Source organism: Alosa sapidissima, chromosome 16 (genome assembly GCF_018492685.1).
Source record: "Alosa sapidissima isolate fAloSap1 chromosome 16, fAloSap1.pri, whole genome shotgun sequence".
Taxonomy (NCBI): Eukaryota; Metazoa; Chordata; class Actinopteri; order Clupeiformes; family Clupeidae; genus Alosa; species Alosa sapidissima.
This window is the reverse complement of record NC_055972.1, coordinates 9,766,760-9,783,171: the sequence shown is the minus strand read 5'-3', so window position 1 is coordinate 9,783,171 and position 16,412 is coordinate 9,766,760. Positions and strand designations below refer to the sequence as shown.

Below are 16,412 nucleotides of genomic sequence, written 5' to 3'. Positions count from 1 at the left end.
CAAGCACTTTAATGGCAGCAGATGGCGCTATAGAAGGGAATTCTCTGACTGACACCCAGTGGCACAGACCTGTCACATCCTTAGAGTTCAAACACTGTGATGCACTCCCTACAATACTCCAGCCTAGGTCCGTTTTGACGGCATAAGGCTCGTAGTCGCCACCAGTAATTACCTGCCTAGGCGCCAGTGCTCTGGAGCAATCGTAACCAATTAAGAGCCCAACGCCACAATCCATCAGCATGGGCATTTCATCAGCTATAGCTGCAAGATGTGTCCATTTTCTAGCCGTTTCATGGGTGGGGATATGTGCACGTTCAAGGGGAATAAAATCTTTTGAGTAAGCAGGCGGCAAACAGATCAATTCATTTGAGGAGAATCCTCTAACTTTGAGTCCCTCAACTCTTTGGCTCATCACAACCGCATCCTTTCCCATCATGGTGGAAAGTTTTAATTTTACAGGCTCCCTCATTGCATGCAAACCTTCACATATTTCTTGGTCAACAAATGTATGACTGCTTTGCGTATCCAATAAGGCGTACACCAACATTTCAAACTCTGTATTATGTGATGAGAGCCAAACTGGGACAATCATGGAGGTACTACCTGCTCCCCCCCCCATTCACATAGCATGATGTTAAAGTCGTACCCCTTTCAACTTGCGAGACTCGTTGTAAAGATGACTGGTCTGCTACAGGACGTTCTTCATGCAAAAGGGTTGGATGGCGTCTCTTGCATAATGCACAAGTAGCTCTGTTTCTGCAGTCCTTGGAATTATGTCCCCTCCTCAAGCATGCAAAGCATAGTTTATTGTTAAAGACAAACTTTTTTCTTTCGTCTGCAGATCTTTCTATTAGTTTTTGACATTTATGTATGGAGTGGCTTTCTCCACAACATGCACATTTGACTAAACTAGGATCATTTGTCTGTGAGGTTTTAGGTTCCCTGGAATCTCCAGAGTCATCAGCATCATTTGAGTTAAAAGTAGCACATTCTGCATCTGAAGCCTTAACATTGGTGACAAATGTGTTTGCCCGTGACTGTTTGGTTTCTCTTAACAGCCTTTCATCAGAAGTCTTTAAAGCGTACAGTGATGATACCGGGTTGCATGCTATGCGTGCCTCCTTTGAGATGAATGATGCAAACTCACTGAAGCCAGGATAATCATTGGCTTGGTCTAGTTTCTCTGTCACCAGACGGTTCCATCTACTCGTCACCCAGTCAGGGAGTTTGACCAGCATCCTTTGGTTTTCCTCACAATCATTTAGCACCTGAAGGCCCTTAACATGAGGCATGGCATCACTACATGACTGCAAGAAGTCACTAAATTCTCTTAACTTAATATACTCCTTTGCCCCGATTTTCGGCCATCTATTGAGCCTCTCTCTGAAGGCACGCTGCGTCACGAAGGAATGACCATATCTTGCATTCAACTTATCCCACGCTTGTTGATAGGCCTGATCATCTTTCCTGTAAAAGCTGCCTTCCAGAGCAGATTTTGCATCACCACTAAGGTATTTTTGTAAATAGAACAGTCTATCCGCTGGATCCGAGCACCGTCTTTCTATAAGAGCCTTGAAGCTTGTACTCCATTCAATAAACTTAAGTGGGTCCCCAGAAAATATGGAGGGCTCTGGAACAGGAAGTCGTGTTAAGGACATTAACTCTTGGAGTGCTTGCAATAAGGATGTTTCATTCTCTGTGACTTGCTCTTGCGGACTTGGCATAGTATTGACGATTGAACTGGGATCAGCTGCATCACTGCGTGCTAGACCTAGCACACTTTTAACCTTTGGCTCTTGCAGATGTGATTTATTATTGACAGGTGGACTTGGATCAATTATATCACTGCATGCTTGGCTACATTGCCCAGTTTTGGCTTTTGACTCTTCCTCTGCATAAACTTTTAGCTTGGCTTCCATAACCTCAATATCTCTACGGTTTTCAAGCCTTTTCAGTCGCTGGCGTTGTGTCTCAATTTCTTCTTCCATTTCAGCTTCTGTTTTTCTTGCTGCCAGTTCTGCAGCGATCTCTGCCCTTCTAATGGAAATGCTAGCTGACTCCGATGCGGGGTTGGAATGATAACTAACAACTGAGGCTCTAGAAACTGTAGATCCGAATATGGACCTAGCATATTTATTATCAAACAGCATGCGTAATCTTGCCTTCTCTGCCTCAGGCTCAAAATCAATGTCATCTTCAGTTAAACGAACCTTCAGTAATTTAATTAGGTCTGCAGTAACAGCTACACATGCGTCAATTTTCCTCCTAATTTCTTGATTTGGTGGTGCATAGACTCGCAAATCATCATATAAACCTTTCAATACAGATTCTTGCTTCTCAACGACATCCATAAGATTACACAGATCACTCTCTGAACATTGTTGCTTTAACTTTGAGCGAATGTTTCGGGCTTCAGTCTTCCATTTTTCATACGCAGTCGTAAATTTTCTCTCCCTTTGACCATATTCCTGCTCTTTCAACTCTTGCATCTTTGGTGTCAAGTGTTTCTCACGAACTGATTTCCTGGTTTCTTCATTTGTCTTCGTCAAAACTAAACTAAGCTCTTTTTGTCTGGCTTCGGATACATGGCGATCCCTCACAACATCAACTTCATTCTCACTTTCTAGTGCAATCTCACCATTGATTACTGCCCCTTCCTCTAATGGGGAATCATTTTGCCCTGCTAATTCACCACCCTGAGAGGTTGATTCACCTTGTACTGACATTTTTACAACTTCTTAAGAATTTGAGATGACTAGACTTCACATGAATATTTAACAGGCACTTAAAACTAAACATGCAATAAAACAGTTTGTCAATAAGGCACTCTCAGATTGAATACTATTAAACCAATACCCCTACATTCAACCATAATAGGCTAAAGGAATGACAACATAATATTATCAACATTTAAGCAAAGAAATATCCATTCACAATATAACCATGTTTACAGCAATAAAGTAGCAGTTGCGATGAGAGCATTGAGTTTAAACTTTCAGTAATCACTTTGTCAAAGTTGCATGTTAGTAAGGCACAGTCTAACCTGGGAGTACACGGCAGTGGCTGTTGGATGAATTACGGGACCTGAATCCCACCGCAGGTAGTGTAGCAAAGCTGCGCGCTGAACTTGAGAATCCCGAGGAGCAAACGTAACGATGAAGCTTGTAACCTGTAATAATCCACCAGGAATGGAAAACATGGGCGAAGGTCCGTAATCCACAAGGAAAGGGAGTAGCACAAGTGCGATAATCTGTAGTTCACCACGATAAGCAGCCGATCGAAGATCCAGGAACAGCTCAGCAGTCACACGTTGAATTCGGTAGGCTACCTCACAGGAGCAGAGCAGGTCTCAGTAGGATGGAAGTAGGCCGTTTCCACCGGCCTATTCTTTCCGCGTTTCAGGCACGTTTTCACTGTAACTATCCACTGGCTATAGCTTAAATTCATTGACTCCACGTCTCATACTGATGTCCAATTCCAATTTTATTTGCTGTTGGAACACCGTGAAAACTAAGACATACAAAGACAAACATACAACAACAGTTTTACACATAACGTCACAACAAGAAACATACAATCAATCTTTAAAATATGATACATATAAAATAGTTCATTACCGTGTGCGCCTGATAGCCAGCAGTAGAATTCAGTTCAACTTCACATACAACTTAGAATCACGTACATGCGGCCTTATTCTTAGTCCATTCTGAACGCTAACGCGTCCGGGTCAAATAAGGAAAGGTCACGTGAACACACCCGCCCAAGTACAAATTAAACATGATCAATTTACATGACTTGCATAATCCAAATACAATGACTCAATTCACAAAATATTCAATGAGACATTCAAATAAAATCTCTTATTTCCTCTTATGCTTCAACTGACCTTCCAGCGTCAGCTACAACCCTAACCCTAACCCCGAGCGGGGAAACATAGGACCCGGGGAACATAGGACCTGGGGAACATAGGGATGACCCCCGTCACAGTATGCGCCAGAACTTGCAACTGCGCCAAAAGTGTGATCTATGTTCACATTTTGATTTGGCTATGGTGATCATGGATGTGGGATGCATGTTCAAAAGAGAAAGAGGAAGTGATTCGTTGCTGTTGTTGCTATTTTCGGGATTCTGATTGGCTAAGGTGGGCTTGAGCTTCTCGTTACACTGCCACCTACAGGTTTGGCATGGTCTTGACGGCATATATAGACAGGTTAGTGTAAATGAAAACTTCTGAAAACTGATAGGTGTGCACTACAGTATGTTAATTTTGAATATGGAGAGGGTGAAATGTCCATTTATGAAAATAGTTTCATGTGTAATGAGTCTGATATTGCTCCATTGGGATGTAATTATGGGGTGTGTTTCAACTGATACAGGGTGGAAATGCCTCTGCACTCAATTGGATAAAACCTCTGTTTTTGTGTAAATGATAGGCCAAACCGCGTGGAAACTAGACGTACCACAAAGCAGTACTAAATATGACCACTGCTCAGTCCTGCTCTCTCACCGCAAAAATAAATCGTGCTTGTCAATTTGTCTCTATCTCCTACTCCATCCCCTAATTTTGCAACTTTTGTGTATGTAAATGAGTGTGTGTATGTGTGTGTTTGCTTTTGTATATATGTGTGCTTCTCTGTGTGTGTGTGTGTGTTTGTATGTGTGTGTGTGTGGGGGGGGGGGAGGTAATAGGGTCTGTGTGTGTGTGTGTGTGTGCTTGTGTGTGTGTGCAGGGCCGCCTTAATACAAGGGTTCTCCCTAACAAAAACGCTGTTGCTAGAAGGTAGACATTTAGATTTTGCCATCGCGTCTGTTGTAGAAGATATTTACAGGGCAATAACTTTAAAAAAAACGACCAGAAAACAATGTTAAGGCAATTATGGAGAAGAAGGATGGTTCGGGTGTTCTTCCTACAGGATTCACCCCCTGTATCAGTTGAATCACCCCCATAATCACATCCCAATGGAGCAGTATCAGACACATATTCTGACTAGAATTTGAGTATTACGATGTCAGGCTAGCAGTGTAGCCTATCCTTAATGAGCCTATGTAAAACCTTTACATAAACAGGAACAAAAAGCCCTTCTTAATCACGTCAGGCTACCCATGACATTGCTTATCAAATACCGCACAAACACAAAGCTTTTAACTTTCACAACACTGGCTGTAGGTGTCTAACAGTTTGTGAACATTGGCTAGACATGGGCTGTCTCTCAAACCGCCTGCTATACTTGCACACTTCAAATACTTAGTTACGCATTTCAAGCGCTCAGTGCACACTAGTAGTGACAACTGTACTGACAAAAGTATGCAGTTTGAGACACAGCCATAGCCAATCTCACGTTAGCAATGGAGAAAACATAATATTTGTTTTATGCGAATGGGTTAGTAGAAACATAGCTTTTGGTGAACAGAGATGCAGATCACTAATTCAGCCCATGTTCTGCATTCACTTCAAGACGAGTGAAATAAATATTTTAAAGTGGTTTCATTGCCATAGGATATTAATTGCTACAATATGTACATGCTATGGAAACCACGTCATTTGTTATATTGTTTTTTCTAACCCACCCACGTTATCTCCAGAGTAGTTAATTTGTCAGTAGGTCTCAGCCTCTCCTCTAGCTCCTCTACACCTGTTGGGATTTAATAGCATTTTGTTACATTTTGTTACACTTTGTTACAGTAGAAGAGAAGACAGAGGGGGGCCTCGGTCCAGCTGCACCGCTGTCACTGTAGAGCAGTGCAATATGCTCAATGATTTGGTAGGCTACCTCCAGAGTAATGATGCCGTGAATACGGACACTGCTGTTTATTATCATTCTCAATTATTATAAGTATAAGTATATATATTCTTTTGAGGGAAATTTGGTCTCTGCATTTATCCCAATCCATGAATTAGTGAAACACACTTCTCAGCACACAGTGAACACACAGTGAGGTGAAGCACACACTTACGGCTCCTACACACAGTTGCATGCGTTGCAGTGCTGGAGACGCATACCATTCACTTTACATGGGCTCACGTCATCCGTTGCCGAACTGAATTGTAGGTCCATTGCATCGCGTTTCTCCCGTTGCTTGCGTTGAGAAGTTCAGCTGTTGCAGCAACGACAGACGGCACTGGCCAATCAAGCCAATCGACGGACGGCACTAACCAATCAAATTACGGTTATACTTCAAGTCATTTGCTTAGCTACCGTCGGGAACACCCACTGGCATGTGTTGACGGAACGCAACTGTGTGTAGAAGCCGTAATCCCGACGCAGTGAGCTGCCTGCTACAGCAGCGCTCGGGGAGCAGTGAGAGGTTAGGCGCCTTGCTCAATGGCACTTCAGCCGTTCCTACTAGTTGGGGTTCGAACGGGCAACCCTCCGGTTACAAGTCCGAAACGCTAACTAGTAGGCCACGGCTGCCCCAACTATGACCACACACACACACACACACACTAATTAATTAATTCATTCATGATTCATGCATTACTTCATTCCTTAATCTCATGAATCATCAGGAATTTACATGAGTTCATAGTCTGTCATTCTTGACTTGCATGAGCAACACATCAACTAGAGTATTAGGTACAGTACATGATTATGAATTATGATTTATTGAGCATATTATTGATAATTCATGTATCCTTACCGTAAAGTGTTACCGCTACTTGTATTACCAAATGTTTCACTATTATTGATATCAAGGCTGATATATACTGTACCTTCATATTTCTGGACGTACATGCATTCTTGTAATAAAACATCTGATCAGATAACTATTTCCTTCTCACTGTTATCCAAACAGATCTGTCAGGTAAAATGTTTACGTTTCCTGTGGAGTCCAATGTTGCTTGTGTCAGACTCCTGCCATCAGGAAATAACTTCAACTCTGTGTCTGCCTCAGGTTGGTCTTGGTGCTCTATATGCATGAATGACAGGATTTGCAGTTTTCGTTTCTCTATATTTGTTCTATATTTCTTTATTCTCTTATCACCGTTGGTGGAATGCACTACTAGTTCCTACCAGACCAGGAACATCCCTCTCTACCTTCTCACCGGCCTCATTTATAAAGCGTTCTTACGCACAGATTTGATCTTAGACCGTGCATACGCTCAAAGGGCTTATCTCCCATTTCCTTGTGGTAATGCCGGGGTACTGCAAGAAATCTGAGGTCCAAGTGCAATGCATTTTCAAAATTCCAAGACCAACGATTTCATGTCTTCCTTTGCCATATGCATGATCAGTATCAGCAGAAGATTTTTGAAGTTGTTTTTCAAGACTGGACGCAGCTTAATGTTTCATGGTTTGACATAAAACTGCTAATGAGAACTAGCCCACTTAAGAAAGTGAAAAAATGTATAACTTAATTATTTCATAATATCTCAAACACAAAGACCTAGCCTAAGATAGAGTGATTGAAAGTGATTTGCGCTCATAATAGGCCTATTGCCAGCTCCATAACAGAAAGGTAATATTTGAATGTAAGCTATACAATGTAGGCTAAAGATATTTTATATAATCTATACACAACCAAGGGACGGAAGTTATCCTCTGAAAGCAGGGCCTCGCATCTTCATATTTAGTGTTGCGGCGGAGTTGCGTAAGGAGATGCAGAGCTTGCACCTGTTTGCTTTTTTTTGAGACCACAGTGAAGTTAATTTCACTTTGCCTATGAGTTCAAATAATAGGCGAGTGCAGATGTCTGTTAGGCCAGTGTTTCTCAAAGTCCAAAGTTCTCCAAACATTTCTGCAACACTGCCTATGTAAGCCATGCTAGGTTAAATCATATATATAATTATTCTCTGACACAATAAGCAAGGTGCAAAGACAATCAAGGTAGTTCAGTGAGTAGGCCCATTGTGTATAATTTACTGTTGAAGTAGGTCTGAAGCAGGTTTTTTTTAGCTAGGTGATCCGTGAGGCTTTTTTTACTGATTAAGTGGTCCTTGGTCTGAAAAAGTTTGAGAAACACTGCTGTAGGCTATACTCTGCTAGTGCTAGTCACAAGCAGGTTTTAGTAAAACAAGGTTTAAGTGGAATCCCTGTTCCATATGGTCTCGCGTGCACGCAGATTTCTTCAAATGCGCCGCTGACTATCAAAATACTGATGCGCTGTTTAAAATGGCCAGGCTTGAAGGGAATGTCATTCTCATGGGTTTAAAGGGATATTCCACCATTTGAGGATTTACACTCATTTCCCACCTCCCCTTGAGTTAAACAATTGATTTTTACCTTTCTCCAGTTCATCCAGCTATTGTCTGAGTCTGGTGATACCACTTTTAGCTCCAGCCTATGCAGCATGGATCACTGAATCGGATTAGACCATTAGCATCTCGCCTGCTAGCATCACATTTAAAAGTGACTAAGATTTCCGGTAATTTTCCTATTTAAAACTTGTTTCCTGTCAAGTTAGAAAGTGTAATAAGACCAACGGAAAATGAAACATGGTGATTTTCTAGGCTGATTTGACATGGAACTATACTCTCATTCAGGCGTAATAATCCGGTAACTAACCAATTCGTCTGCTGCACCTCAACCTTGTTGCTGGAAGTTAGCCTACGGGGACTATTTTCAGGTGCTGCATGATATCATTGTGCCGGAAATTACCGGAAATCTTAGTTACAGAAGTAGCCTATGAAAGTCCTCCAAGGCCTTGTGGCTGAGGGAAACGTGGCTCATCCCAGTCGATTGCCAAATTGTGGAGGACTGCACAGGTGACTATTATGTTGCTTGCCCTTTGGTGTGGTTCGTAAGCTGCTGTTGAAAATGCGTGCATCATGCACACTGCCAGGCCATCTCGCTACTAGGCTACATTGCGAATGCGCATGTTGTTATCGCAAACCATTTGACAGTTTATAGAGCTGTAATAGAACGGTAATATTATAAAAATAATGTTATTACTTACTAATATTATTGCAAAACGTCTGCTCCACTATTTGACACATCAAAGTGTTTCACAGGCATTAAAGTCAGTTGTGATATTAATTATGTACACCGCACAAATGCATTTTGCCATTGCCTAGTGTATATTTGTTATTATAGACAGACCAAATATCATGGGATGTAGCCTTACGTTGATTCATAAAGGCTGGATTACGCACGGTGCCATGGAAAACGAGTGGAATGTGGTGCAGTCCACTATTCCAAGCACCCCAAGCATACATGAATGTAAAACGCCGTGGAGATGTCTCTGCTCTTCATCGTTTGCCATAGCTATATAGTTGGGGTGAAGTGCAACGATCAATATCATTTTTGCTCGTCATTGTAATGTTCTATTTGCGTCAATTGATTGACTGATTTAAAGGAATTTCATGGAAGAATCAGATTCCAGATTTCCAGAAGACTATTTCACAATATATTGCAACATTATTTGCGTTTTATCACTTTTGATAAGAAAAAATTGACTTTTTGGTGGTAATTATGAAGGTCTAAGACCGAAACGTTGTGTTATGTAGTGTTCTAATGAATAATTGCATGCGGAATGGACAGTGTGCGAGATCTCTTTTCAACTACTGGTAATTATAACACAAAAAACTTTTATTTAGCTGCAACAATCATAAAAACATACCCCCCCCCCAAGATCCTAAAATGCATCCACCATTAAGTTAAGACTGCATCTGCTGGGTTAAAATTCGAAATCAGAGTAGTTCTGGTTTAACCCGAGTTTAAGTTGGAATCAGCTAATCCTGTGTGAGTCGTTACATAGCAATCACGTTCAACTTAGTGCTCAGCTGCGTGTTAAACTCCAAAACCTCGGTTTTAAGGAGTATGGTTTTAAATCGCAGCGCAGCTAGCGCCATGCTAACTGACAGAGCAATTGGCCCCAATTGTTTAACTCAAGGAGAGGTGGAAATGAGTGTAATTCCCCAAATGGTGGAATATCCCTTTAAACCATAGGCCCAAAACACACCCATGACCAATTAAGAAACCTAAGAACAACCCTTTTGCGTAAACCTTTTAAAGTAAACCTTTATCAGACCATCCATTTCTGATCACCAAAATAGGGCCTGTAAAGTATCAAGCTGCCCCACATGCTATAACTTCAATTCTGTGACAGTCTGCCTCAGGTTGGTCTTGGTGCTTTATATGCATGATTGACAGGATATGCAGTCTTCTTTTCTCTATATTTCATATACTCATACCATGTAACCTATATTGTCTCTTATCAAGTTGCCCCTCATGCTAGATTGGATCCAACAGTACACTACAAAATCCATCCATACCTACATGAAACAATGCCATTGTTTTTCTTTTACAGGTTCCTTACTGACCTTACTCGAACCTACTCTCTTTTTTCAGCGGCATCCGCTGCCAATAGCAATGACTTCCTAATCTTCAAAACAGCAAACAAAGGTCGTTTTGATGTGTCCACACGTGGCAAATTCTCTCAATTTAATGGCCTACCAGACGAACCAAACACCTGGTACTCCATCTGCAGCACCTGGGATTCCAACTCCGGACTGGCTCAGGTCTGGATCAACCGGAATCCAAGTACCAGGAAGGTCGGATTCAAGAGAAATCTGGATGGAGAGCTAAACATAGTGCTGACAAGACCAGGACTCAGTGGATGGACGGTTTGATGCATCCCAGTCATTTGTAGGGATGATCACTGATGTCCATATGTGGGACTATGCCCATAATGCCTGGTCAATATCCCCACAAAAGGGCTATGTGTTGATGGGGATGACGGTAGACCTTCCAGCGCCAGGCAGAGAAGAACTCTTCAATTGGATTCAAGAATGGAGAGTATGGGGGGAGGTTGAGTACAGTGAAGAGCGGGTATTCTGTAAACCAGTTGCGGACCAAAGCAGCCCTATGGAAACTAACACTGTCCCATATGATGTATCTGGTCTGCTCTGGTCTCTGAACATTAGTGAGCATGTCATGTAAGGTATCCAGGAATGTAATGATGTGTGCAGTGTTATATGGGCCAAGGGTTGCATGATGAACAACATTGTCCTGGGACTTTGGTTATGGCACAGTGTCCAGTAATGTTCCTGCCACGTCTCCTTGTTTTAGTGAAGTTACTGTAAAACCTGCCTCATCCACAAAAAGCTGCTCATGACCCATGGCATCTGCCTCTAGCTCCATCACTCTCTGGACAAGACAAAACAGATGCAGCACTGCAGGCCCATGCACAGCACTACAGTATGGACTTCCAGATTCAGTACCAATGATACTATAGCTTACCTGCAAATTGTCATATCGCAGTTGTTTTACACGTTCACTGTTTCTTTCAAAAGGGACTCTGTAGATTTGTTTCATTCGGATTCTGTTGTGGGCAAGCACACGACATAAAACAGAAATGCTCACATTGTGTATGTTTTGGAAGGTGGTGTCATCCTCAATTATGTGCTGCTGTATTTCTCGTAGCTTTATGGAATTATTTGCAATAAGCACACAATCTGCCAATTACACACTGATGGTATGAATAAAAAACACATCTGGCTTTTGCTTTATCTGTGCACAAGGTAGACTATGTCAGTTTCAGGTCATACTTTTGTCATAGTTCTGTAAACATACAGGGATCCAAACTTCAAGTATTGGTGTTTATTTACACACATCAAAACAAACACAAGTGTGTCTTTCCAAGTCAAAACACAAAATAGCAATTTCACTGAGAAAAAAAAAATCCTGTCGTCTCTCTCAAAATTTCGTCTACATCACATGCAATGTCCTCTAGTCCAAGGCACCAGGGAAAATATATTCTGGAATGCCGTATCCAGGCCTGACATGATGCCTGGTCAATATCCCCACATGTAGACTGTTTTTTTTTTTTGCCTGTAAAAGGGCTATTTCTTCCTCTTCTTACCCTTCCTCTTCCCCCTCCTCGTCCTGCTCTTGCTCCTCCTTGTCCTCTCCCTCTCGCTTCTTCACCTCTGCGTCCTCTTCCTCCTCGTCCTCTTCCTCCTCGTCCTCTTCCTCCTCGTCCTCTTCCTCGGCCTCCTCTAATTCTCACTCTTGCTGCTCCCTCCACTGTACTCCACACGGACAGCTTACTGCTTAGGCTGATTGCAAAGTGAACTAATTATCTAAAACAGTTTTCATGATGTGACAGTGTGCCAGACAGTTGGCAGAATAGTGTATATAATAGGCATACATGTGTATAGGTTTGCTAGGAGTGTGTTGATCATTTGGAAATTGATTGTAAAGCAGTGAGTTGTGTTTACAGTTCTGCAAAAAGAGTGCTGTGCAGATTGTACCTACAGTTTTGCAAAGTGTATGTTACAAAATTGCAAACTGAGTGCAAAGCAATGTTTGTGCTTTTAGTTTTGCAAACTCAGTGAGTGGTTTTGCTATACAAATTAATAGTTTTAGAAATTGTACTAGAAGAATCACGGTTAGGGTTTAAGAATTCAGAAAAAAAAGCACATTTTTTGTAACTATGGCTTTTTTTGCAAAACTCTACACACAAATAGGAAAACCTTTCACTCAATCAGCAAAACATTGTAGTTCTCTTGCAAAAGCTAACACACCTTGCTTAACTCTTCACACCTTCGTAAAAATGATGTTTTCGTATCAAAGTTTCGTATCATTACACAGAGGTCATTCAATGTGCTTTACATAAACAAAACCAAACAATAATAACAAGTAAAAGCATTGAATGGCAATATAGTCAAAGAATAGTTAAAAGGTAAAGATCATAATAAAAAGAAAACATAAAACACAACGTAAAATAATTTAAAAATAAAGAATAATTAGTAAGCAAAAAACAAAGGCAAAAGTAGTAAAAAAGTAATAAAAGACAAAGTAGAATAATTATCAAGGCAGATCTGAGAACAGTTTGGTCTTAAGTCTAGATTTAAAACTGGCTACAGTTGGGGCCTTTTTGATGTAATCCGAAAGTTGGTTCCACAGCTGAGCCGCATAGCAGCTAAAAGCTGCTTCACCATGTTTAGTTCTAACAGTAGGTTTTACAGTACTAGCAGGTTTTTCACCTGGGACCTGAGAGGACGAGAAGGTGTGTACTGCTGAAGCATGTCTGACAGGTATTTAGGTCCTGCTCCATTTACTGATTTATAAACAAGCAATAGTGCTTTAAAGTCAATTCTGTGACTTACTGGAAGCCAGTGCAAGGACTTAAGAATTTTGTTAGAATCCTAGCTGCTCCATTTTGTATCACCTGAAGCTCTTTAATAGTCTTTTTAGGAAGGCCTGTGAACAGTCCATTGCAATAATCAACCCTGCTGGAGATAAATGCATGAATGAGTTTTTCTAAGTCATATTTTGACATCAGCCCTCTGAGTTTGGCAATATTTTTGAGGTGGTAAAAAGCTGATTTAGTTACAGTATCATTTTCATGTGGCTGTTGAAATTTAGATCACTGTCAATTAATACACCAAGATTTTTAACTGTATCCTTTGCCTTCAACCCTTTTGTGTCAAGGAGAGTGGCAACCCTAAGTCTTTCTTCCTTTTTACCAAATATAATTACTTCATTTTTTTTCTTTGTTCAGCTAAAGAAAATGTTGAGACATCCAGGTGTTGATTTGTTCTATACACTGACACATAGATTCAAGAGGACCATAGTCGTTTGGTGACAGGGCTTTGTGTGTCATCTGCATAGCTATGATATGAAATCAAGTTATTTTGGATGATTTGTCCAAGTGGGAGCATATAGAGGTTGAATAATAGTGGCCCCAAGATCGACCCCTGGGGAACACCACAGGTCAAGGACGTTGGTGTTGAGGTACAGTTTCCGATGGCAACAAAGAAGCTCCTTTCTTGTAGATATGATTTTAGCCAGCTGATAACTATGCCTGTAAATCCAACCCAGTGTTCTAGTCTGTGTAGTAAAATATTGTGATCAACAGTGTCAAATGCTGCACTAAGGTCCAGTAGCACTAGGACTGATGTTTTACCTGAATCTGTGTTGAGGCGTATGTCATTGAAAACTTTAATGAGAGCTGTTTCAGTGCTGTGATTTGCCCGAAAACCAGACTGAAAGTAATCAAAATACCCATTTGATGTTAGGAAGGTGGTAAATTGATTAAAGACTACTTTTTCAATAATTTTGACAATAAAAGGTAGATTGGATATGGGCCTGTAATTGTTTAGCATGGAGGCATCTAGGTTATTCTTCTTGAGACGTGGCTTTACAACAGCTGTTTTCAGTGACTTAGGAAAAGTGCCAGACAGCAGTGATACATTTACAATTTGAAGGACATCCGCCGCTATGAGATGAAAAACAGTTTTGAAGAAATCGGTAGGCAGAGTGTCTAAGACACATGTGGAAGAGCTGAGATTCTGTACCGTTTTTTCAAGTGTTTAGTCTATCAAGCTGAACTCTGACATCAAGTTTAGTTTCCCTCTGTTTGTTGCTGGAAGTTCAGGTTGGTAATTGAGCAGATATGTTGAGTCTGATTTTGTCAATTTTACATTTAAAAAAAGATGAAAACTCATTGCATTTATTAGCTGAGAGAAGTTCAGGCGCTAATTGTAAGGGGGGATTTGTTAATTTATCAACAGTTGAAAATAGAATACGAGTGTTATTTGAACTTCTATTGATAATGTAAAAAGGACTGTCTTGCTTTGCATATTTCAGAGTTATATGTGCGGAGCATCTCTTTATGGATTTCATAGTGGATCTGAAGTTTGTATTTACGCCATTTTCTTTCAGTCTTCCTACACTCTCTTTTTAGAAGTTTAACTGCTGGATTTTGCCTCCATGGTGCTTTCTGTTTGTCCTTAACTTTCTTGAATTGTAATGGAGCAATGTCATCCATAATGTTTGCCATTTTTGCATTAAAGTGATCAAATAAGTCTTCTACAGAGTCTGACAGTTGACTTGACTTTAGTGAAAGTGCTTGCTCAAAGAGAGCACTTGTATGATCATTTATGATTCTCCTTTTTGCAATAATAGCTGTGTTTTGAGTCTGTGGGGACCAAGACACATCAAAGAACACGCAGAAATGATCAGATAAGGCCAGGTCTTTAACAGCTGTAGAGACATCGAGACCCTTTGTGATAACAAGGTCAAGGGTATGGCCGAAAGAGTGTGTTGGCCCCTTTACATGCTGTGTTAGGGAGAAACTATCGATTAGTGCAATGAATTCCTTGGCGTAATTGTTTTCAGGATTATCCACATGTAATGTTTACATGCTGAATGTTTTGGAGGCCTGTAAATTGTCAGTAATAAAATCTGAGGAGAAGACTTAATGCGTGCACACAGATATTCAAATAAGGTAAAGTCACCGAATGACGACTGGTTGCACTGAAAAGACGTCTTGAAAATTGTGGCTATCCCTCCACCTCTTTTATTTGCTCGGGTAGCACTCAAAAAACTGAAATTTGGGGGAGCTGATTCATGATCATTTGTTGATAAATGGTTTCACACATAGAGTGGTTGGAGTACAGTGTGAAGGCAGACGCAGCATTTTGTTTTTGCTGTCGGATATTCAGCTTCTCTAGAAATTCTGGAACATTGGATGCCTTCGCGAGTGTGGGCTATCGTAACTGGAAACACGCCATGACCAAAGACCGTGGATTTCATAAACATGAAACTTCGAAGGGACCACATGTCTTGTTATGCAATGTGGAAGGAGAGGGAGATGCGTTGCAATACAGGGAATGATGTATCAACCCTTATCAATGCAAGTCAACTAAGGAACAATCAGTATTATGCGTCATCATCACTAATAGATGTAGTTGGGTTCTTGGTTGAAAACCAGTTGCCGCTACGGGGGAAGATTGATGCTTTTGGCTACACAGTGACAAGCCAGCTGGAATCTGCCACTCTATTTACAATGACAAACCTCTCTCCTGCACGCGCAAGGTGCGTTTAAGTGGAATAAAGTCAGATCTGCTACGTGGTGGAGAGCGGACTCAAAAGTAGCATCCATGTACCATGGCATTGTTACATTTTGACATCGTAAAGTTCTTAAACTGTTTAGAGGTGGATAAACTATTTCTGACATGTCAGAGGTGAGTAAACTGCATTTATTTGCATCTAGCCTCTACGACAGCCCTTGTGTGTCATCGGAGTGATCCTCCGTCCTCGCTAGAGTAGAGAGAAACTTTATGCTACCCCACCCCTTTCTACTTTTTTATTATCGACAGTATGTGTAATTAACATGATATGGAAATTAACAATAAAAAACGAAATTCGCTAAAGAAATAATAGGCCTGTAATGTTATGGGTTCTTAATAAAATGACTTGTTATTTCTCAGTTGGTGTCTTTATTTACACCCTTGCATGGTTATCTCGTTACACTTGTTCTGCTATTACCAGGTAAAGCTTAATCTCTCTAGTAACCAAACATCGCCAACTAGTGGTCATAATGTAAATACCATTACAAGGCCTAATTAAGTTTTCAATCAATTAAGTTATGTCAAAGTGTAATATACTCAGACAAAGATTGCTTGATTGTGTTAAGTGCACTAATCATTTTTTTTTTCACAATGGTCAAAGACACAAAACATA

The 16,412-nt window shown here is 40.8% G+C and overlaps 1 protein-coding gene and 1 pseudogene across 1 annotated transcript in view; both read left to right on the top strand.

Moving 5' to 3' along the window:
* Nucleotides 1-16,412, top strand: part of LOC121684964 (C-reactive protein-like) — a 113,478-nt gene that overhangs the window by 57,444 nt on the left and 39,622 nt on the right. The gene's annotated exons all lie outside the window — the stretch shown is intronic.
* LOC121685579 lies at nucleotides 9,957-10,880 on the top strand (annotated as a pseudogene).